Consider the following 22335-nt stretch of genomic DNA (forward strand, 5'->3'; position numbering starts at 1 on the left):
GGCGTGACGTCACGTCAGCGTACGTGGTGTGACGTCACGTCAGGAGGCCTGGTTAAGTGCCCTGTACGGAGGGGTCAATTTAAGCTTCTTCTCTGCTTACAAAAACAAAAGTGCTATTGGTCCTTGTTGCCTCCAGTAGCTTGCATGCACGCTAAAACATACACTAGCATGCATGCTAACAATATAACCAGTGTGTTCAGTTGTACGTTACTGGCATATTCACACAATAACATGTCCAGATTTTGGCACTCGGTCACACATAAGGCACACCCACAATAAAAGGACCCCCCATTCCAATTTGGAGAAAATTTAAGATGTTTAAGTGAAAATACTGTGTTTCAGGGACCATGGCGGGTTTGTCTCTCATTAATAGATAGTACCAACAATTTTGTCAATGCGGGCATGTAACTAATCAATCATACTTCCCAGGATCTTAATTCTTTACCTCACCAAAACATATTGAAGACATCTATATCTCCTTCAACTTTCTGGAAACGATTTAGGCACACAATCAATCAAACACTTTATGACTGATGCACTGATGGACATTGCGAACAACAGTGACCATTGACTCAACGTATTTGCTTCTAGATGATTGGACAAACACTCTTCAAAATCTTATAGAAAGTATCCCAGTAGGGTGGAAGCTGTCACAGTTGCTAAAGGGGACCGTATCCCATTTCCCCTCATTCAAGGACCTGTAGTGCCCAGATGACCTATGGTTCATTAATAAGCTGTCTTGATGTATTTCTGCTCAAGTCATTCAATCAATCATTCATTCACCATTCTGCTTATCCTCTTGAGGGTCCATGGGCATGTTGGTGCTTGTTCCACCTCTCTTTGGGTGAGAGGCTTGGTAAACTTGTCACCAGCCAGTCGTAGGCCATGTACTGTACAAACAAATTTGCGCTAATATTCACACCTGCAGACAATTTAGATTTTCCACTTAACCTACCATGCGTGTTTTGGGGACATGGGAGGAAACCGGAGTGCCCGGAGAAAAACCCACGCAACCACAGGGAGAATAGGCAAACTTCACACAGGCGAAGCCAAGTATGAAGCTGGGTCCTCAGAACTGTGAAGCCTATGTGGTGACCAATCATTCATTGTGCCGTCTTGCGGAAGTCATTTCCAACAATTTAAATGAGTTTTGGAGTGTTCTCTAAATAAATTGAATGCCCTGTGAATGCACCATTTTCACTGCCATAACCCATATGCTGTCTTGTTTAGGTGTGATATCAGTGCCAGAACAGGTGACAAAATTCGCTCCATCATCATTGTGGACAAAGGAATTTACTATACTATAAAAAGCAATATTTTGATCATCAATAATCCACATTTTCATCATTATTTATCATCCCTGTCAGGCAGAATTCCCCCCCAAAATGACAACTTTCAGGAAATAAAATAAAATGACATCTTGTTCTTTAGTTTGCAAGCACCACTAATCTTGCTATCATATACTGTAGCACACTCACATCAACACAACTCCAAAATCATGCTCAATTATTCATTTAATGTCCTAAAACTTTACACACTTATTTTGTGCTCATTGATCAAAATGGTATGAATGGGTCCTGTTCTGGGTTGTGTTTTCCGTGTTGACTGCAATGCCCATCAAAGTCCGTCGTGGTCACAGGTTTCCATCGACTGTAAACAAAAGTAACATGTCCATTTTCCAAACCTTAACTTAACCTCACAAGGGTTGGAGGAGTGCCAGAGCCTATCCCAGCTAACATTGGGCAAGAGGCAGAATACACTGTGAACTGGTCTCCAGTCAGTAGCAGGACAAATACTGACGCCATCACTGAACACAAATTACAGTTTGTCCATAATGTACATCATCCCCCCACCACACACACACACACAGGCGAAGAACCCGAGCAGTGTTCTGTTACTGGACTTCTGTGCTCAATACAGATTGTCCATAACTAACAAGCATAAGATCGCAGTTCACTGATTTACTTGCGTCATTGGACTTGTGACCACATGCCTTGGATATGGGTGATGAGAAGGATGGAGATGACAACTGATCACCGTCTGGTGGTGAGTTGGCTCCGATGATGGGAAGATGCCAGTATGTTGTGGCAGGCCCAAACGGATTATGAGGGTCACTCGATACATCTGGCAGAATCCCCCGTCAAAAGGCGTTTTAACTCCCACCTGTGACAGAACTTTGCTCATTTTCCATTTTCTTTGTGAGGGACATTGAGTAAGGGTGACCATGTTCCGCGGCTGCATTTCTGAGCCAGCAGCCTGGAGCTGTGGCCCTCAGGTGGTCAGTGCCTGTTGTGCCGGCAATCCCCGAAACTGTTGGTGATCGGCAATGGTGAGGGATGCTGTCAAACGGAAGAAAGACCAGGCATTTTTGGCTTGTGGGTTTCCTGAGGCAGCTGATGGGTATCAACTGGTCAAGCAGAATCTGCCTTTAGTGATCGCTGAAGCAAAAACTAGGAGAAAGACTTCCCGACGGCTTCAAGGAAATTGTGGTCCACCATCCAGCATCTCAGGAGGGGGAAGCAATGCACTGTCAACACTGTGTAGTGTGAGGAAAGGGCGCCACTGACCTCGACTCGGGACATTGTGAGTGGGTGGAAAGAATACCTCAAAGATCTGCTCAATGTCACTGACACGCCTTCCCATAAGGAAGCAGAGTCTGGGTTCTCTGAGGCGGGCTTTCTTATATCTGAGGTAGAGGTCACAGAGGTCGTTAAAAAGCTCCTCAGTGGCAGGGCCCTGGGGATGGATGGGATTTGCCTGGAGTTCCTAAAGGCTATGGATGTTATGGGGCTATCCTGTTTGACACGCCTTTGCAAGATTTACTGGACATCGCTAACGAGGACACTGCGGGTGTGGTCCCCCTTTCTCCTAAACCTCCCTTGTAAGGTCTAATAAGGGATGATGGAGAGAAGGGTCCTTCGGGACGTCAAATCTCTGATTCAGGAGGAGCGATGTTGTTTTCATCCCGGCTGTGAAACAATGGACCAGCTCTACAGCTTCGACAGGGTCCTTGAAGGTTGATGCGAGTTAAATTTGTTTGGTGGACTTGGAGTAGGCGTTTGACCATGTCCCTGGGGATTCCTCTCGGTATGCTTCAGGAATATAAGGTATTCAACCCACTGATATGGGCTGTTCGGTGTGAATCGGTCTCAGTTTGTTCAGACTCATTTCTGGAGAGGGTTGGACTAAGCCAAGAGAGATCAGATCCTCCCCTAAGTGGATGAGTTCAAGAATCTGGGGTCTTGTTCATGAGTGAGGGAAAAATGGAATGCGAGACTGATAGGCGGATTGGTGGAGCGTCTCCAGTGATGCAGACTATATCGACCCATTGTGGTAAAGACAGCTAAACCGAAAGACCAAGCTCTCAATTTACCGGTCGATATATGTTCCTACCCTCACCTATGATTACGAGCTGGCTCATGACTGAAAGAACAAGAGCTCCGATACAGGCGGCCAAATTGCATTTCTTCCCCAGAAAGAGGGTGAGAAGCTTGGTTATTTGAGAGGGTCTCAGAGTTGATCCGCTGCTCCTCCGCATTGATAGGAGGCTGGGGCATCTGATTCTGATGCCTCCCAAACACTTCCCTTGTGAGGTGTTCCGGGGGGGTCCCACTGGAACGAGACCCTGGGGATGACCTTGAACACGCTGGTGAGACTGCATTCTTGCCTTGCCTGGGAATGCCTCGGGATCCCCCTCGGAAGAGCTGGAGTATGTGGCTGGGGAAAGCGAAATCTGGGCATCACTGCAAAAGCTGCTGCCCCTGAGACGTGACCTTGGATAAGCAGTAGAAGATGGATGGATAGTTGAAAAACATTTCTATTAAAGTAACATTAACACCTACTGACAAAATGAACCAAATGTGGATCCCATGAGCATTCTAAAACCTGAAAGTGTTTGAGGAGCAATAAAGGACATCAAAACTGAGAGCAAGTGCCACAGCGAGCTCATTAACACACATATAAACTCGAATGATAAGACGCATACTTCCTGGAAGTCTACAACATTCTCATGATGACAAAGCAAAAAAAAAAAAAAAAATGAACACGTCTCCAAAATATGAGACATAAACACACACTAATTTAAAAACATAAAAACAATAACATTTAATACAACAGCCCAACAATGAATTCGCCTTTATGGTGATGATGATATATTTTATAGTTTTTTTTTTATCTGTATGAGAGATGCTTTATGTTAATGGCCATTATGAAAGAAGCTGGTAAGTTTGACCTTTAACGAGTCACTCTGCTGTGAAGGCTGTTCACATTGTTCCTCCTGTTTCTATGATAACAGCTATGAAATGTTCATATAACTCTTTCAGAATCTTAATTTTCGAGAGGATCTCCTTATCACAAGAAATGAAAAGTTAAAAAAAGATACATTCCCACAGATCCACTCCTGGCCTCTGACTGATTAATTGATTCATTGTATCTCAAGACTTTTTTTTTTCCAATGCAGTGTAATTTAGCTTATAGGGGAATTTCCTCAAATAACCTGCTCCCAAATAGAACTGTGGCGTCCTTTCAACGATACCGGGAAACAATGGGTGGCGATAATGTGAAGAGAGATAATGCATTCTGATAAAAACATAATTACACACGCAGTGGGTAACCTAGAAAACTCACTGGAAAGTCAAGGCACTGTTTTGTTTTATTTAACATCATGAATTAGGAATCATCTACATTTACAGTTGTCATGAGTGTTTCAGAATACTGCAGCATCTTTTGTGCTTTAAGTTAATATGAAATTTGAAATAGTTCTTGTTATATATCATTAGGTTTTAGGAATGATCAAAGTTATGATAAACATTACTTGCCTGTGTGTTGGTAGATTTTCATTTAATGAAACATTTGAGCAAAACACTAAAAAAAAAAAAAACAGTGCTGGAAAGTATGTTAAAGTGTGTGAGTGTCTCTGTGTCTGTGTATGGAGAAAATGCATGCAGGGACAAGTCCTACTATGACGGTTTAATTTGTGTTTGCTCCTTTAATCGAATAATCTCTGCTATCTGCCCAAAAGAACCAATGACAATCAGTTTTGAACTCCATCTAAAAATCTACATTCATAAAAAAAATCTCACTTTGATATTTTTGAGGTTTTTTCTTTTATTTGCAGTGGTGACTTACTGAAATGTACACTGCAAATGTTTTTTTTATTATCACTATAATATTCATCACATATCTTAAGATATATTCGAAAGGTTCTCAGGATGTTTCAGTGCAATTTCTAATTATTAAGTATACTGTAAAAAGAACAGAGCTAAAAAGGTGATTTAAGTTGGAAAAACCTTAGATCAATTATGGTCATGAATACGGTTACAATGTAAATTAAATGAAGTTGTCTGTGCAAAACAATTTGCTGAGTTGTTTTTACTAAGATTTTCACGTTTGGTTTAAATACCATGGGTAGCAGTTGTGTGAACTAATTTCTTTGTTGTGAAATTGCGGAAAGTAAATGTTCACATAAAAAAATCTAAAACATTGTTGAATTTCCCAATTTACTATTATTTTATAAAATTTTGTTGACGGCTGCATGGTGGAACAGCTGTAGAGCATTGGCTTCACAGTTCTGAGGACCAGGGTTAAAATCCTTGACCCCTTGTATGTTCTGCCTGTGCCTGCGTGCTCTTTAAAAAAAAAAAAAAAAAAAGTTAAGCAAACTCAAATTTGTAAGGCAACAAACATCCGTAAAATTTCAAGTTGGGCACCTAAACATAATCTTTTAAGTTTTGGTTTTGAGTTTCATCAACTTTTCATTTTAATTGTTGTCAATGCATCTGTAAGTTGCACTAACTTGTAATTTTACATTGCGATTACTTAAAACCTTCTAGTTGCGCTAACTTAGAGTTTTACTTAGTGATAAATTGAAATGCTTTCTCCATTTAACTACAATAAACTGCAGAAGATTATAATTTTAAGTTCTGTTCATTTGAAATTCTTAGTTTATTGAATAAACAGTTAGCTAGAAACTAGAAAGCAGTTGATTTCCTCCAAATAAAACAGCAATAAATTCAATTCAATACAACCAGTGGATTGATTTAAGAATAATCTAATAGTCCACTCTGCAATAGGTTAAGCAATCAAAAATGATGAATTCATTAGTCACAGTCACTAAAACTATCAATCTATCAATTTTTAACCATAAAAGGTAAAAAAATAACCACAGAGGTATAATCTGCATGACAAACGTGTGCTTTATTGTAAATGCCCTTCCAACAAGGCAACAATTACAAACTGATGGCCCAGAACAGTGCCATGTTTCAGTAGGACGACTTCAACACTCTGGTGGAATTTGAAGAATCTGCACTGCATTTATTTAAATCTGGAAGACAAATGTGACCATTTTCTGCAAATTAGCAAAGCAGGCATAAAAAACAAAACTTTTCTGTTCAATCTCACAGTAGGCTGTACATTACAGTTGAGCTTGATGGGCATTACTACCCTTCTCTTATTTTGTATTTGATACATTTTGTGACAGTATATAGCAGAAAAGGCAGTAGTCAGCCTACTTGTCCCTAAATTCACAAAACCAGAAGTGAAATGTCCAGTTCTTCTGCCTTGGAACAGTCTAGAAATCTGCAGAGGCAGCCGTGATAGATGCAAGGCCAGATTGCTCCAAAGTGGTGAAGATGGTAATATTTTAGTAGGACCGCTTCAGCATTCTGGTGGATTTTACAGAGTCTGCACCACATTCATTTAAATCTGAAAGACAAATGTGACAATTTGCTGAAAATGAGCAAAGCAGGCAGAAATAATAATAACCAAAAAAAATACATTTTACTGTTCATTCTCAATTCTTCTTCTTCTTTTCCTTTCGGCTTGTCCCGTTTGGGGTCGCCACAGCGTGTCATCTTAGATGAATGCTTATAAGAGGCTGTATATTACAGTTGAGCTTGACAGGCCTTATTATCCTTCAATAATTTTGTATCTAATACATTTTGTAACAGTATATATATTTAAAAAAAGACAGTAGTCAGGATACTTACCTTAAATGTCTGAGAAAACATCCTAAAAGTTCAACATTTCTTTACATTAAATCAGAGCTGGCTGGCTAACAGTCAGTGAAATATATATCAGTCATTAAAATACTTTTTCAAATTTTTTTTAACACCCTGTCCCAGTGCAACTATGAAATTAATGAGAAACCAGTCAGATATAAAAATAACATTTATTTTAACTTAGTAATGAATTTGGTAGGATATAAAGATGATCTCAGATTAAATTAAATTTAAGTACATAATTACTCAGGTATTAAATTTCAAATATATACAACTACCTCTAATACATGATGTTTTTCAAGACAGCTAATCTACTAATATGGTTCTCTCCGCTGCAGATGTTGAATGTGCCTGAGTGTTACCTCAACAATATATTACAGTAGCTAAAGCTAACTATTTATGCGACCACAAAATTGACAGTGAATGGTATTTTTTATAGTTACTGAAAACGCACACATAACCTTATGAAGTCAGCGTACACAAGCCACTGTTGAAATGAAAAAAGATTATACCAACCAAAAGGCACTTGCTTATCAAGCATCCTTCCATACGATTAGCATAAGATTCGGCTCAAGTGTCATCGATGACCGATATGCTGCTTTGTTCACTATTTAAAGTACTCTGGTCACTTAGTACAGTGCAGTGAATAAAAATAATAATCTTGAGAAATTCAAATGTTCGCTCTAAAATCATTGAATCAGATGTAGGTTATTGTTATATGCATGACGAACAGCTGAGGGTAATGCAGCACTGCCACAGATGAGACATTCTAAAGCCAACTCGGAGAGTTGGCATTCCCACCTTCTTCAACAAGGAAAGTGAAGTTAGCCGGACTAACGCCTGTAATATTAAACTTTAAAACAAAAACAAACATTTTAATGACTCATTAAAGTGTTTTAAAGAAAGCAAGTGGATTGTTTTGCTATGCTAACTCATTTTTACAATTTGAATTACATTGATTTGTACTTTTAAGTCCGAGCAACTGTGGATGCTGCTTTAGGCCCAAAAATGTGAGTTGGGTTTTCTTCAGGCACTCCAGTTTCCTCCCACACCCCCAAAGCATGCATTCATTGGAGACTCTAAATTGCGCCTAGGTTTGATTGTGAGTGCAAATGGTTGTTCGTTTCTATATGGCCTATTGACTCCGGGACACTGGTGAGGATAAGCGGCTCAGAAAATGGATGGATGGAAGTTGGTTGGTTTGACACCCCCCCCCCAAAAAAAAAAAAAAAAAAAATCCTTACTCGCGTGTGGAACGGTGCGCCTTTAAAATGACGTGCCCTTGGAGTACAAGGGCGGGCCGGAGCAGAGCGCGCGGGTGCAGTAGCGTGCGCACGCGCGCCTCCGCTTGCATCTGCCCCAAGCCCCTCTTGCGGACAGCGTGTCCCCTCGTCGATACACCCGTGAGACGAACCTTCAAACGAGCGGCAAACCACCAGGTTGCCACTTGCAGCCTGCTTTGACCTGCGATCAGGATTCTAAAAGATCTCCAACTAGTAGCGCTGGTGGACATAAAACTGGATTTACCATTTTGATGCTCTTGCTGTGTCTGATTGACTGAGGTCAGAAACATTTTTTTCATTCTCGTTTTTAGTGTTTCACTTCGTTTAAACATTTCAAATGGAACTCTTTTTGGAAGAAATGTGTGTTTTCCGAGAAAATAAAACACCGAGTTTATCCGCACGGTATGTGAAAATACTAATTAAACTGCAAGTTGCCGTTTTAGGTCGATTTAAAATGGGAAAATGTCTTATGTTGGCCTCCATGTTAGCACACTGGAGAAAAGACGGAATGATAACAGGGTGTACAATTACACGCGTCCTCTCTCACAGGTACGCATCGTATCATCATTTCTAAAATATTTTGGTCTTCCAAGCATTAGTTCACATCTCCATTTTGCCTCAACATGACTGTCATCCAACAGAGGATATCGAGGATTTGTATGTGTGTGTATGTGCGTGCGTGTGTTTTACTTGATTAAAGGACCTTCTCCATGCATTTGCGCGTGTGTGTTTGGATGAATTATACATAACTCGAACCCTGGTGTCCAATATCATGACATTGTTCTCGTCGTTAGGTTGGTGTTTGAGATGTCTGACAAATAGAACACGCCAAGCACATCGGTTTGCGCATATCAAACACGCCTTCCTCCCTCTCTCACACTCTCGCGCACACACGTGTCGAATTTAATACAATTCGAACAGCAAAATATATACCACTGTTTTGGCAAAGATGGACAGCAGGAAGCCACACACTTGTCATGTCAAAATCGCTCACATTCCTCCATTCATGCGCCGTTTTCCCTGTGGCTGCAGATCTTCACATGCAATTGCGCACTTTTTTTTTTGAGCGAGACGAACAAATCACTAAAGGTAGATTTTTTTTTTTTTTTTGGGGGGGGGGGGGGTCGGAGTGGGGCGTGAGAATTGCATTTACATGTAAACTGTGTGAAAACGTCAACATAAAACCAAAGGATTGGTTGGCGTAATCAACACCGCAATCGTCTTGCGCGTGAGGAGGTGTGCGTGCGCGTGCATTCATTGTGCAGTGGAGAATAACTCAAATGAATAGATGAATGTTTTCTTTTTTGTTGTCTTTTTTTACCTTCCTAAAATGACGTCTTCCTCAACTGCGATTTATTGATGGCTTCTCTGCTGCATCATTTGCGTTTCACAGAGAATTTTGCGCCAATCGTTCACAATAAGACGACGATATGAATTATCCCCGTCTTTTAATTAACTTCAACCATTGTCTAACAGATAGACTGACGGTGTTTTCTGGGAGGCTGATCTTCAGTTAGTGGGCAACGGAAATGTAGATGTCATTCGTTGTATTTTTGCTCAACGGCGCGTCATATTGAAAGAGCAACAAGGCCCTATTTGGTACGACTTAGAAGTCTACGGGGGAACGCAGGAGGCCTCGATCTCCTCCATCCAACGCCCTGAGGGGTAAAATATGTCATCAAACTAATGTGAAGCTTGAAATGCAATGTCAAGACGACGCTCCATGAACTTCATTTTTATGGATGACTGCAGCACGTTTCCATGTGACGCATTATGAAGTTAATACCATGACATGATTTTTGTGTATTTATGCGGAGGGAATTCCTAATCGCCCCCCCCCTCCAAAATGATCTTCGAAATGGGCGTGGTCCGCAATGTGCTCTCTTTGGCAAGGGTGCAAAAGAGCCAATCCACACATGGGAAAAGAATTTTTCATTTCACCATGTACTTGCAAATGATTCAAATGTGGACGTAAATTTCTCCGCTTCTCTCCGAAAAAAAAATATAATAATTACGTCAGATTGTCACATTCGATTAATGGGAAACCCTTGAGCTAATTAAGTCCATTCAAATCACGTTTTGTTCAGTGGATAATGTCTTCTTTCGTTTAGTCCTTAGCCATCGAATGTCTTTTAAAATGTTCTTGGTTCTTATACACCTATATATTCAAGCAGACGATACATTAGTGACGACGACAGCCTGTGGGGAAATGCAATTTCTACCAAAAACGACACCCCTTTTCCTTTTCGATGTTTCTTATTTTGGAGAGGTATTATCGAGCAGTTTCGAAAATTTGTATGCCCTTTTTTTCTTTTTCTGTGGTTGGCAGGTGATTAACTGCGCTGACAAATCAAGCGCAAAAAGTCAAGGGCTCTCAAGGTAACACTAATCCCTACAGGGCGTGGAAAGTCCAATATTATACAGGATTTAGAAGGCTGATCTCTTTGTAATTTTAGCATCATTCTTTGTTTGTGTCCGTTATATTCGTTTTAAAAAAATAGTCATGTGTAAAATATCCTCATACTCCTTCAATACATGAAACTAAAAGAGTGATGACTGCCGTCTGGTTTTACATGATATTAGGGGAAAAAATTAAAAAGTAGAAAAAAACGTGCAATCCAGGCCATTTCATTAAGGTGTTACGCAAAGGCCTCTTTTGGTGGGTATTTGGTGGGTGCGCTTGTCGTCCGGTGTCCGTCATATTTTGAAGTGTCTGCAGTGATGGCGCTTACTCATGTTTTCGTTTGTGTGCGGTGTGATCGTGGGTGCGCGTGTGCGTGCGTGCGTGCGTGCGTGGGTGGGATGCTGGTGATGTAATGGCGTGAAGGGTGCTGCAGCAGAACCACACAACCAAAAAGAAGGCGTGTCCTGCCTGCAGAGCAGCGGGGAAGGAACACGCTTTTGCCCACGCGTGTATGTCTTCCTCACACAGACGTTGTGGTTGCATTCAAATTTGTCTTTTGTTGTTTTTCAATTGCAATTTCGGACAGAGTACAAATATTAAGTATGAGGCTACGTTATCGTAACAGATCTAATGATACCAATAAACAACAGAAGGTTCTTCTCGCATAAGAGCGTCTTTATTTTGCTTTTTCATTTGTCTTGACGACATGGTAACTGTATACTATTCTTATTGTGTCATATTCTCTATACCTCAAAATAATCCATTTTCTTAACCCGGAAAATGGTTGATCTTTTTTCGTATTCTCTCCTAAAAACAAATCAAAAAATATATATATACAAATAAAAATTAAAAATGTTGAAGTTGTGCTGTATATTTTACCATAATATAAACTGAAATTTTTGCGGTACATGGCTTGCCACTCAAGACGGTTACTGTCCACTTGACATTTCCTGACTTTTCTAGTATCTTGAGCCTAAATGTAATGCATTTGAGTCCAACAATTATCTGTGGAACAAACAAGCATGATGCCATTATTTGCGGAATGATCACGGCCGGTAGCTTGATAGATCATCTATTAAGCTTTCAACCCTGTGTGAATTTTTTTTTTTTTTTTTTAAATAGAGAGACCAAAAGTTGTGCTCTGCTTGTATGATTACGTTTGGAACCTTCTATACCCACGAGTCAATCCCTTCTATATAACTATTCTTAAAAAACGTTATCAATTGAGATATTCTTTTTCACAATACGTACCTGTAAGCTCACTAGACTGGATATTTCACCGTGAAACTAATATCTGATAATACTGGCCATTTTCATAGAATTTTAACAATAAATGGAAAGACATGGCCTACTGAATTTCCTTAGAAAAATCAATTAATTTTACTGATACGAGTGTTGGATTTATTAACAGCTGTTATCCGTCTAAAGGTCATAATTGTGTCTTAGAAAAAACTCTCAAGTATAAATTTTCAAACTTTTGAACGCCAAAATGTCTTTACTGTTAGGTGGCCTAAATGACGTTTCGTGATTTGCACCTTGTTTTCTGAGGATGCTAAGATATGATCCTAGACAGATAAGTAGTCCAGAAAAATTTAACATTTTTTTTCTATTGCTTAATATGCCCCCCCCAAAAAAAAAAAAACAAACTAATGCATATTAGTGTCTGCAGAGTTCATTTTTGGTTCTATTAAAAAGTTATTTGTCACTCTAGCTGTCTTCACAATTAATGCCACTCAGAGCTACATTAATGTTGTTGCAATACACCAGGGGGATCTGTGAGCTGAGCTGTGCTTCTGGGTTTTTGGAATCTTCAGTATTGAGCAGACATTTTACCTTCACAAAATAGCAGACCATATAATAACTGGTATTATTTCTGAGATATAAATGAATATGTATCAATTTGTGAAAGTGTTGGAATGATTGTACATCTTTACTGTCATTATAATTGTTCAAAGACAATAGTGTAATGAGGAGTAATATAGTTATATAGTTATACATATGTAATATAAAGTTATGCACTTATGTCTACAGAGTTTGAATCAGAGCGTTTAAATAGTGTAACTCATCCGACTTTTATGAAACTGTTAGTCTTTATCATGATTAAAAAATATATTTCAATGGGCCACCACTTTGTTCGTAAGAATTCTATTAACCATGAAATCCCAAAATACTTACTTGTGAGATATGAATGAATATGTATGAACTTGTAAAAGTGTCGGAACTATTGCATGTGTTTACCCTCATTCTAATTTTACCAAGACAGTGTAATAGGTTTAAAGTGCAGTTCAGATCACTTATGCCTTTGTGTCTACAGAGTTTGAACGGGAACCTGTAACTAGTCCAACTCAAATGATTTTTATGAAGCTAAAAGCCTTTATCATGATTTTAAAAAATGTATTTCAATGGGCCACTCCTCTGTTAGGAAGGATTCCTTTAATTGTGAATGCCTACAATTTTAAATCATCAATAACGTTTTGAAAATTTAAGTGTGGCTCAATCAGCATGGGAGACATGAACTCATATAAAACCAAGGTCGCATTACAAATTTGCTGAATTAGAATATTTTTGCGTAACATCTTCACCTTCATTAATCATCGTTATTTCTCAAATTATATGAAAATGACCTATATATAGTCAATATAGATTTTAAAAACCCTGACCGAGGGTGTTGTATATTATTTTTTTTTTTTCCCCTGACAAGATTGAGATTAAACTAAAATGGCTGGCTGGATAAAAGATGCTGTGTCTCTAGACAGAAATGTTTGTGCATGAGCAACATAATAAAGAGAGGAGAGATGTCTGGGCGGTTCATGAGCTGCATGAGTGGGAGTGGATGAGGTGGAACATCCTCCCTCGCTCTGTGTTTCCACTCGTTTTCTCCTCCTCCCATTGACTGTCAGTGCTGGACAAATCATTCTACTGCAGCAAATATAGCAAATATCATATGCATTACTTAAATACGCTCATGCCGAATTATGCGGATAAATTAGGGAGAGAATGCAGTGAGTCTTTCTTGATGGGACATACAACGGGTGGGTGACATTTTGTTGCCGCATTTGAACCATATTGCTGCGGCTTTTTGTCCATTAAACTTGATCGCGTCACCTGCTATAAAATTACTGGCAAGTGGGATCCCTTCAAACACAAGGGGCCCACTGGCGGGTTATTTTATTTGTACACAAACACACACACGCACTCACTTACACGCGCACACGCACATGCATGCACACACAGAGACACACCATCACAAGTACCCCCCTCTTCACAGTGCTTGTGGTTGTTAATAGGATCCAGAGTGCTGCTGCCTTTTGTCAGCATGTGTACGTCGACTCGTCCCTGTGGTGTTGGTCAAAAGATCCTTTCACTGAGAACAATGATGCATGGCATTTAGCCTTTTGACCCCCGATGCTCCCCATACTACAACAAAAGGCAAGCACACACACGCATACACAAAGAACACTGGCAAAACCTGAAAATGATCTGAAACAAGCCAAATTCGAAAATTGAGATGTATAAATTAAATTAATGGCTGTCACCATGATTCGCTGGGCATCTTAAAGGTCTAGAAATGGCTTTAACTCTTTTCAGTCTGGCATATTAGATGTGACCGGCTAAAATAACCCATGTGTACTATAAATGTAAACAAGCCTTAAATTGTGATGTTTGTTTTTGCTCTTTTAAATGGTAGAAACATAGATACATGCACACTGTATGTGCAACCAGACTGTGTAGTGTGTAAGCTGATGGAATATGTCAAGAGACACCTCTATGGTGGTTCCAACAATGTTCATTGAGTGAACTGCTAAATGCTTGGAGCACTTAGTTCAATTGCAGCCTAAAGGCCTCTTTGTACTTGCGCATGTATCGACAGCACTGATATCACTGTGGCTCTCCCCCATGTAGTTTATACTCCTTTATACTCCAGCGCAACCCACGTGTACAGATTTGAAATGTGCTGCAGTTCTTTAAGTCAGAGGTGTTGCGACGGCCCATATTGATTAAGACAATACAGAATGGAGTTTCCACATTTACACATGCACATTTACTTCCCTTTCCATAACAAGGAACAAAACAACAACAATGGCGACCATGGAAGAGTTTCAGCTGGAACAAATTGACCTAATTGACCAAATGATATGTTTAATTATGCTGCAAAAATGATTGAGAAGGTGGCAGCATAGATGGTATGCGCAGCTGTAACTAAACAGGCCAATCACAAGTGATGAGCTCCATGGCTATCCCCACTCAGTAGCTTTTTTTTTTTTTTTTTTACGTGTGGCTGGCAGGCTATGCAAAAGCTACGCAGAGATGCTGCACGGGACAATGTGTAGGTTATATGTGCTGTCGACTGCAGGAGTATAAAGCAGCCTTAAGATCTGTATATGTGTGTGTGAGAGAGCAGACTTGTGCCTGTGCATTAAGGTGGTCGTGCTTTACCAAACCATCTCCCCTCTCTGCAACAGCTCGATCTCTAAAAACCTTTGAGCCCCAAACTAGCTCCAACTCTTGGAGAATTAGTTGTTGATTAGCTGACATTTTATAATAACAAAAAATAAGCAAGAAATGCCACTTCAAAATACTGTTCAATAAAATCCCATACAAAAAAAACCTTTTTTTTGTGATAGTAAAAGCTTTTAGGCAGAGTGGATGAAATACATGTCACAAACAAGGGACATGGGATAGGACCCAAATACAGGACTCTGAGATTTTCGAGGGTGGTTTAATTCCAGGCAAAGGTCATATACAGGTAAGCAGTCCAACAATGGCAAAAGCACAAAAAGGGTTGCAGAAGGCAAGGTAAAATTTTTTTTTAAAAAAAAGATAGATACAAAGCAAAAACAAGACTTGACTAGACTTGGCTGTGGTGGCACAGGAATGCTGGGATGTGGTAACAAGGCAAATACTCACAAGAAGCTCATGAACTCACGCTAGACTCACACAGTCTTGTACAACGAATTAGTACCGAGTGACACTACACATGAAGCTTAAAGGTCCACTGTCATGAAATGCATAATTTTCAGTATGTCATTAATGAAAAAACGGCAGCTGGTATGGACCCATCCGTTTTTTTCACCACAAAACATGATTTTGACGTATATGCCTTTTTGTAACTCCTGCCATGAAAATCCTCTCAAGGGATTTGTTTTCGAGAAGAAGCAAGATGTGACGTACAGGGCAGTAGCGCACTCAAGCGGTCCCATATGTTTATACTAGTTTTACCTGCTGGAAGGTAGCACGTTGTTCTTTCGTGTTAACCAAACTGCCGGCTCGTTGTATTGCTGGATATTGCTCGAACACTCGGGAGGATGGATTCGCTCTTCACACTTTTCCAAAAGACCCGGTCCGTTGTGAAAAATGGATTGCACAGATGCAAAGGACGAGAGCTTCATGGGTTCCAAATGATAGGTAGCTGTGTATACAGCTACCAAAAAAATAATAGTTTGGGGGGGGGGGTTGTAATCCGTAAATCAGGGGTGCTGAATGTGTTGATGTGCCACCCCGGCTGAAGCTGTGATAGGCGGATGCGGTGCCGCCGGGGTGGCTTGTCGCGGCGCTGGGCTGCGGTGGCTCATCTCTGCCACGGAGGTGGATCGGGTGGGGAGGCGGTTTGGCCACACTATTGTCGTCACTTGCGCGTGGCGGAGTTTATCACTGCTGTGTAAGTGGATTAGTCGGGGAGGCAGTTTGGCTGCACTCTCTTTGGTGCTCGCGGGCGTCGTCGTCGTCGCTTGCGGCCACGGGCACCATTGCTCATAACCGCCACAGAGGTGGATCGGGTTGGGAGGTAGTTTGGCCGCATGCGGCTTAGCCGTGATCTGCATATCATCGAAATGGAGCTCGAAACGATTGGCTACTATTGCCCCGGTCCATGTCAGAAGGGGGGGTTCGTCTCCCATAGTAGTTGGCACAGTTAGTTTTCAATGGCGAATGTCCCAGTGTGACGTCAAAGACAGAAGATGCAACCAATATGGCTACCACTTGAATGTCGAAAGAGACTCCCGCAACTTTGAGCATGGAAGACGCGCTCTCTGCTAACATTTATTTTTATGTATAGACATTGAACTGAATAATGTTATATGTATTTTTCATAATAATGTCTATTTTAGAATGTTTATAGGCATGACAATTGACCTTTAAATACATGATGACATAATTAGTGCCAATCAGTCGCAGGTAAGGAGCGACTGCCTGAGGTGGCAGGGCACAGGGGCAGTGGCCTAGCCATGCCCCTGACAAGACATGGCAGAGTTATTTAGAGAAGCTTTTCTTGGAGAGCTGCAGTGAGAGATTGACTGACAATGATTGATTGTTGGATTCGAACATTCATGATTAGACATGGAGTGATTAGATTAAATCAATTGTTTTCAAAGTGGGGGTGGGCCCCCTGTGGTGGTGGTGGGGCATTATGACAGGGCAACCATCAACTACCATGAACTATCATGAAAACCATTTATTATTACCAAACACCCAGCTGTTATTGTTGTTCATGCTGTTGATTCCCAGGGAATAATGGCGGCAAGGTGGTGCGCTGTAGAGCATTGGCCTCACAGTTCTGAGGACTGGGGTTGAAATCCTGGCCCCACCTGTGTGGAGTTTACATGTTCTCCCCATGCCTGCGTTTTTTCCAGGCACTCTGGTTTTTTTCCCACATCCTTAAGACACACATTAATTGGAGACTCTAAATTGGCCCTAGGTGTGATTGTGAGTGCGACTGTTGTTTGTCTGCATTTGCCCTGCGATTGGCTGTCAATCAGTTCGGGTGTACCCTGCCTCTTGTTCAATGACAGCTGGGATTAGCTCCAGCACTCCTGCGACCCTTGTGAGGATAAGCGACTCAGAAAATGGGTGGATGGAAGAAATAATGTTTACCAGCGTAGAGAGGGGGTGTTCCAGTGATATCGCAGCATACATTGGTACAATTTGAATGTTTTCTTTTCCCACTTTCCCTTATACCAAAGTATAACACGCACGACTGACTTTTTGGTGGAGGTGGGGTGGGAATGCATCATACAGGGGAATTTACAGTAAGATTAGAAATTAATTTGTGTGTAACAATGTGAAATGGCAAAGGGAATAAGTATTGAATACTCCAACCTTTATTCAGTTAATACTTTGTACAAATCCCTTTGTTTGCCAATATAGTTTCAAGAGGGCTCTTATATGGAGAAACTAGTCAAATTCATTTTTCTGGTCTGATTTTGGCCCATTGCTCCACACAAGCACTTGTCAAGTTTTGAAGGTTAAATGGGCTTTTGTGGAACTTGAATTTCAGTTCGTTCCACAGATTTTCAACTGGATTCAAGTCACGTGATTGGTTTGGCCATTATAGTAACTTTATTCTTAGTATTTTTCTTCCTCTGTAATCAATTGAGTGCTCCCTTGAGAGAATGTTTTAGATAATTATCCTACTGAAATGACCCCCATCATTTCATTTTCAGCATCCTTGTTGATGGCAGCCGATTTTTGTGTCGAATATCTTGGTACATTTGCCCATTCATCCTTACTTCAATAATGGTAATGCAAAGCAGCCCCATCCCATCATCTTTCCACCCATGAACTTCACTGTTGGTATGGTGCTTTTAAGGCTGCTCCTCCAAATGTGGTGTGGATTATAACCTCCAAATGAGACTTTTTCTCTCATCAGGGCACAATATATCCCCCCAGTATTTAACTGGCTGGTCCAAATGTTCAGTAAACAAGCTTTAATCTGTTTTTTTTTTTCAGCAATGGGATTTTGCCTGGCGAGTGTGCATACAGTACAGGCCAAGGTGCCAGAAAACTCACTGTTTTCCTTGTGACAACACTACCTCCTAATTCAAGGTCTTTTTGAAGCTCTCCACAGGTGGTCTTTGGGTCTTGCACAATTCTTCTGATTAATTTTGCAGTTTTCTGTCAGAAATCTTGCGAGGAGCACCTGATAGAGACAAATTTATGGTGTTGTGATTGGTTTTCCTCTGACATTATCTTGGCCCAACCATCCGCACTGGAACATTCAGAGCTTTAGACATGCACCTGCAACCAATGCCTTTGTTATGTATTGTAACACTGGTCTTGAGAAAGCTCTCTGCTCTTACCCTTCATGAGATGCGTCTAAACTCACACCTTAGTAGTGAGACCTTTTTGTAGGCAATCAATTGGGACTGAACCAGCTGATAGTCATTCACACTTTCAAGGGGCCGGATAGCTATGTGATTATTACTAGACTTTTGGTGTTGTCTTTTGTCATGTGATCAATAAGCTTTCTTAGTCACGTGACGTCACATACCATGAAAGCATAACTGGATTGGCTGGGTGTTGGGTTCTGACCTGAAGTAACCCTGACTTCTCAACACTGAATTTAGACAGTGACTTTCATACAGGGCAGAACGGTAGCGCAGCTGGAAAGCGTTGGCCTCACAATTCTGAGGTCACAGGTTCAATCCCGGACTCACCTCTGTGGAGTTTGCATGTTCTCCCCGTGCCTGCGTGGATTTCCTCCGGGTACTCCAGTTTCCTCCCACATCTCAAAAACATGCAACATTAATTGGACACTCTAGATTGCCATTATTTGTGATTCTGAGTGTGGCTGTTTGTCTCGATGTGCCCTGCAATTGGCTGCCCACCAGTTCACTTCGTACCCAGCCTCATGTCTGTTGACAGCTAGTTTAGTCTCCAGCACTTCCCACAACCTTTGTGAGAATAAGCGGCTAAGAAAATTAATGGATGAATTTCATACAGTGAAGTACAATTTTAGACAGCGAATTGTAGCCAGTTGAATCTCAGGAGACTGAAAATATTGTGTTTGAAGTTTAAAGATTGACTTTTTTTATATGGCAAATTTATTAACATTGAAAAGTTACACTGAAATAAAGCTATTGAAAATGTGATTATCTTGAAATAATGTGAATTTTACAACATAATATTTTCAGTGGCATTTTTAATTCAAAGCCTGGTGGCACATATTTACTTCCATAAATGTAGTACCTTCAAAAAACTGCTGCTCAATAACAAAATCAAAACTTGAATTATTTCTGGAAAAAAATATCTGCAGTACCTGTTATTTGAGTACAAACCTATAATTCACCAATGATATTTTTTGTAAAAACCCTTCAAAATTTAATCTAACTACTGTAGATTGCAATTTCAGGACAAAATGTGTGTGAATGCTGAAATTGTCATGATCCTGCCGCTCCAGCACAAGCTGTGCGGGTGCGCTAATTGGGAGGCACACACCTGTGCCTCATGCGGGCTGATCATCCCCCGTATATTTAGGACCCAGTGACAACTGGTCAGCGGCCAGTTCGTTGAGCTTTATGTCCCGTTCCAGCACCCTCGTATTCCTGACTGAACCTGTGTGTACCGACCTTCGTCCGTTCTCTGACCAACCTTGTAAGCCTGATTCCTTGACACTTCTGCCTGCGTTGATTGTTCTCCCGTGTACCGACTCCTGCCTGCCCACTCATCTGCTCTTTTCGCCCGACGCCCCAACAACCGCTGCTGCACCGGACTGCCTGCTCGATCCCCGATCTCGGCATACAATAAACGTGTCTCTTCTTGAACTACCTTGCGTCTTCCGAGTTCCTGCATTTGGGTCCTACCTCTCGTTCCGATGGGACGTGACAGAACGAACTGGCCAATACAGGACCCAGCAGGAAAGACCCGGCGTCGCCGGGACCGACGCAAGGTAGACCGTCTGCCGGAGGACCAAGCCTGCCCAATCCGGGTAGGCTCCCTGATGTCCTCCACTTCCGTGTCTTACGCTCCGCCAGCGAGGTATGAATACGTCCCGAACACGACCCGCCCGGCTCCTCATATTCTTCTGGACTCTGACTTTTCGGAATATGAGGAGGACCGTGATTTGTATGCCCGGCTGCCTGAGTACGACTCCGACGACTTTGATTTTGAGTCTCTTTGCCCGGCTTTTGATCCCAGTCAGTTTGCCCCGTCTTCCCGCGTTTCCAGCACCCGAGCGACTTCGCCCGGTAGATCCAAGTGCACCTATCGGTACGAGGGAACCCGCTTGGCCATCTACCCGGGACCTCCGCGTGGCGGCCAGAGGAGACGCCCTGGCCGGGCGCTCCCTGGTGTCTCTCGCTGCGCGGCAACGAAGACACCGTCCTCCCACTCTTCGCCGGCAACTGTGAGACCGGCAGACCCGCAGCTGGTGGCGAAGCCTCAAGCCCAGAGGGAGGAGGAGCCGCCAAACCACGAGGCGTTCTGTCGCGAAATGCGGGCGCAGTTAGAGAGGCAGAGCGCTGAATTGGCGGCTCTCACGGCCCAGGTCCGGCAACGATTGGCGAACCAGCCGAGCTTCGCTGACGTCGCAACGGCGACGGACAAACTGCTGACTCAGGTTCACGTTGCCGTGGAGACCGACCCGCCCCCTTGTCAAGTGCACGTCGCAGTGTTGGCGGTTCCGAGCAGAGCTCACGTGGCAGTTGGAACTGACCCGCTCCCGAGACACGCCCACGTGTCAGTTTCGACTGACTCTCCGCCTACTCAGGTTCACGTTGCCCTGGGAACGGATTCGCCACCGAGCCACGCCCACGTTGCCGTTTCTACGGATGCAGTGCAAGCTCACGTGGCAGTGGGGACCGACCCGACGCCGCCTCACGTTGCTGTCCAAGAGGTGGCGACGTCTCCACAGCCACTTCTTGTCCGTGCTCTGGAGTGGCAGTGGCGACTGGTCCGCGGACGCTCCACACTCCTGCTCTGTCGGCGACCGGCCCGCGGTCGCTCCCCGTTCCTGCTCTGTCGGCGACGGGCACGCCCTCACGTTCCTGTCCAGGAGGTGGCGACAGTTCCCCAGCCGCCTCACGCTCCCGTCCAGGAGGAGGTGGAGTTGGTGATGCTGCTGCCGCCTTCTCACGTTCCTGTCCAGGAGGGGGCGGCGATGGCGCCGTCTTCTCAAGTTGCTGACCAGGAGGGGGCGGCGATGGCGCCGCCTTCTCAAGTTGCTGACCAGGAGGGGGCGGCGATGGCGCCGCCTTCTCAAGTTGCTGACCAGGAGGGCGCGGCAATGGCGCCACCTTCTCAAGTTGCTGACCAGGAGGGGGCGGTACTGGCGCCGCCGCCGCCTTCTCACGTCGCTGTCCAGGAGGGGGCGGTACTGGCCTCGCCGCCGCCTTCTCACGTCCCTGTCCAGCAGGAGCTGGTGAGTTCTGTGGAGCCACCCAGGAGCTGGAGAGACTTCGGGGTGGCGGTCATGGCTCTGGTCCTGCTCTCAATCATCTTCTTCACTCCTGAGTTCGCCCAGCCGCTTCAGGACCTGGCCTCGTTGGCGACAAATCACTGGTCGTCTCGCAACCACGGCGTGGGAGGTTTTCATCCAGAGCAGTTGCCTGCCTCGTTCTGGTTCCTGCCTCGCCGTTTGGTTCCTCATAGAGGTCGTCCGCCCGAATCGCCCCGTGGGGACCCTGGTGCTTGGCGTCCGGGTCGTCCTCCTGACCTGTCCACCCGGACGCCTCGTGTTTGGTGGCCTGGATGGTCACCAGTCTGGGGTTCAGGGGGGGGGGTGCTCTCCTCGGACCCTCTTCCACCCACCCCTGCCTGTGTTAATTGTGTGTTTTTTTTTCGTTAAGGCACGTCTGGGAGCCGTGCCTTTGAGGGGGGGTACTGTCATGATCCTGCCGCTCCAGCACAAGCTGTGCGGGTGCACTAATTGGGAGGC

This window comes from Syngnathoides biaculeatus, chromosome 15, assembly GCF_019802595.1.
Source record: "Syngnathoides biaculeatus isolate LvHL_M chromosome 15, ASM1980259v1, whole genome shotgun sequence".
Taxonomy (NCBI): Eukaryota; Metazoa; Chordata; class Actinopteri; order Syngnathiformes; family Syngnathidae; genus Syngnathoides; species Syngnathoides biaculeatus.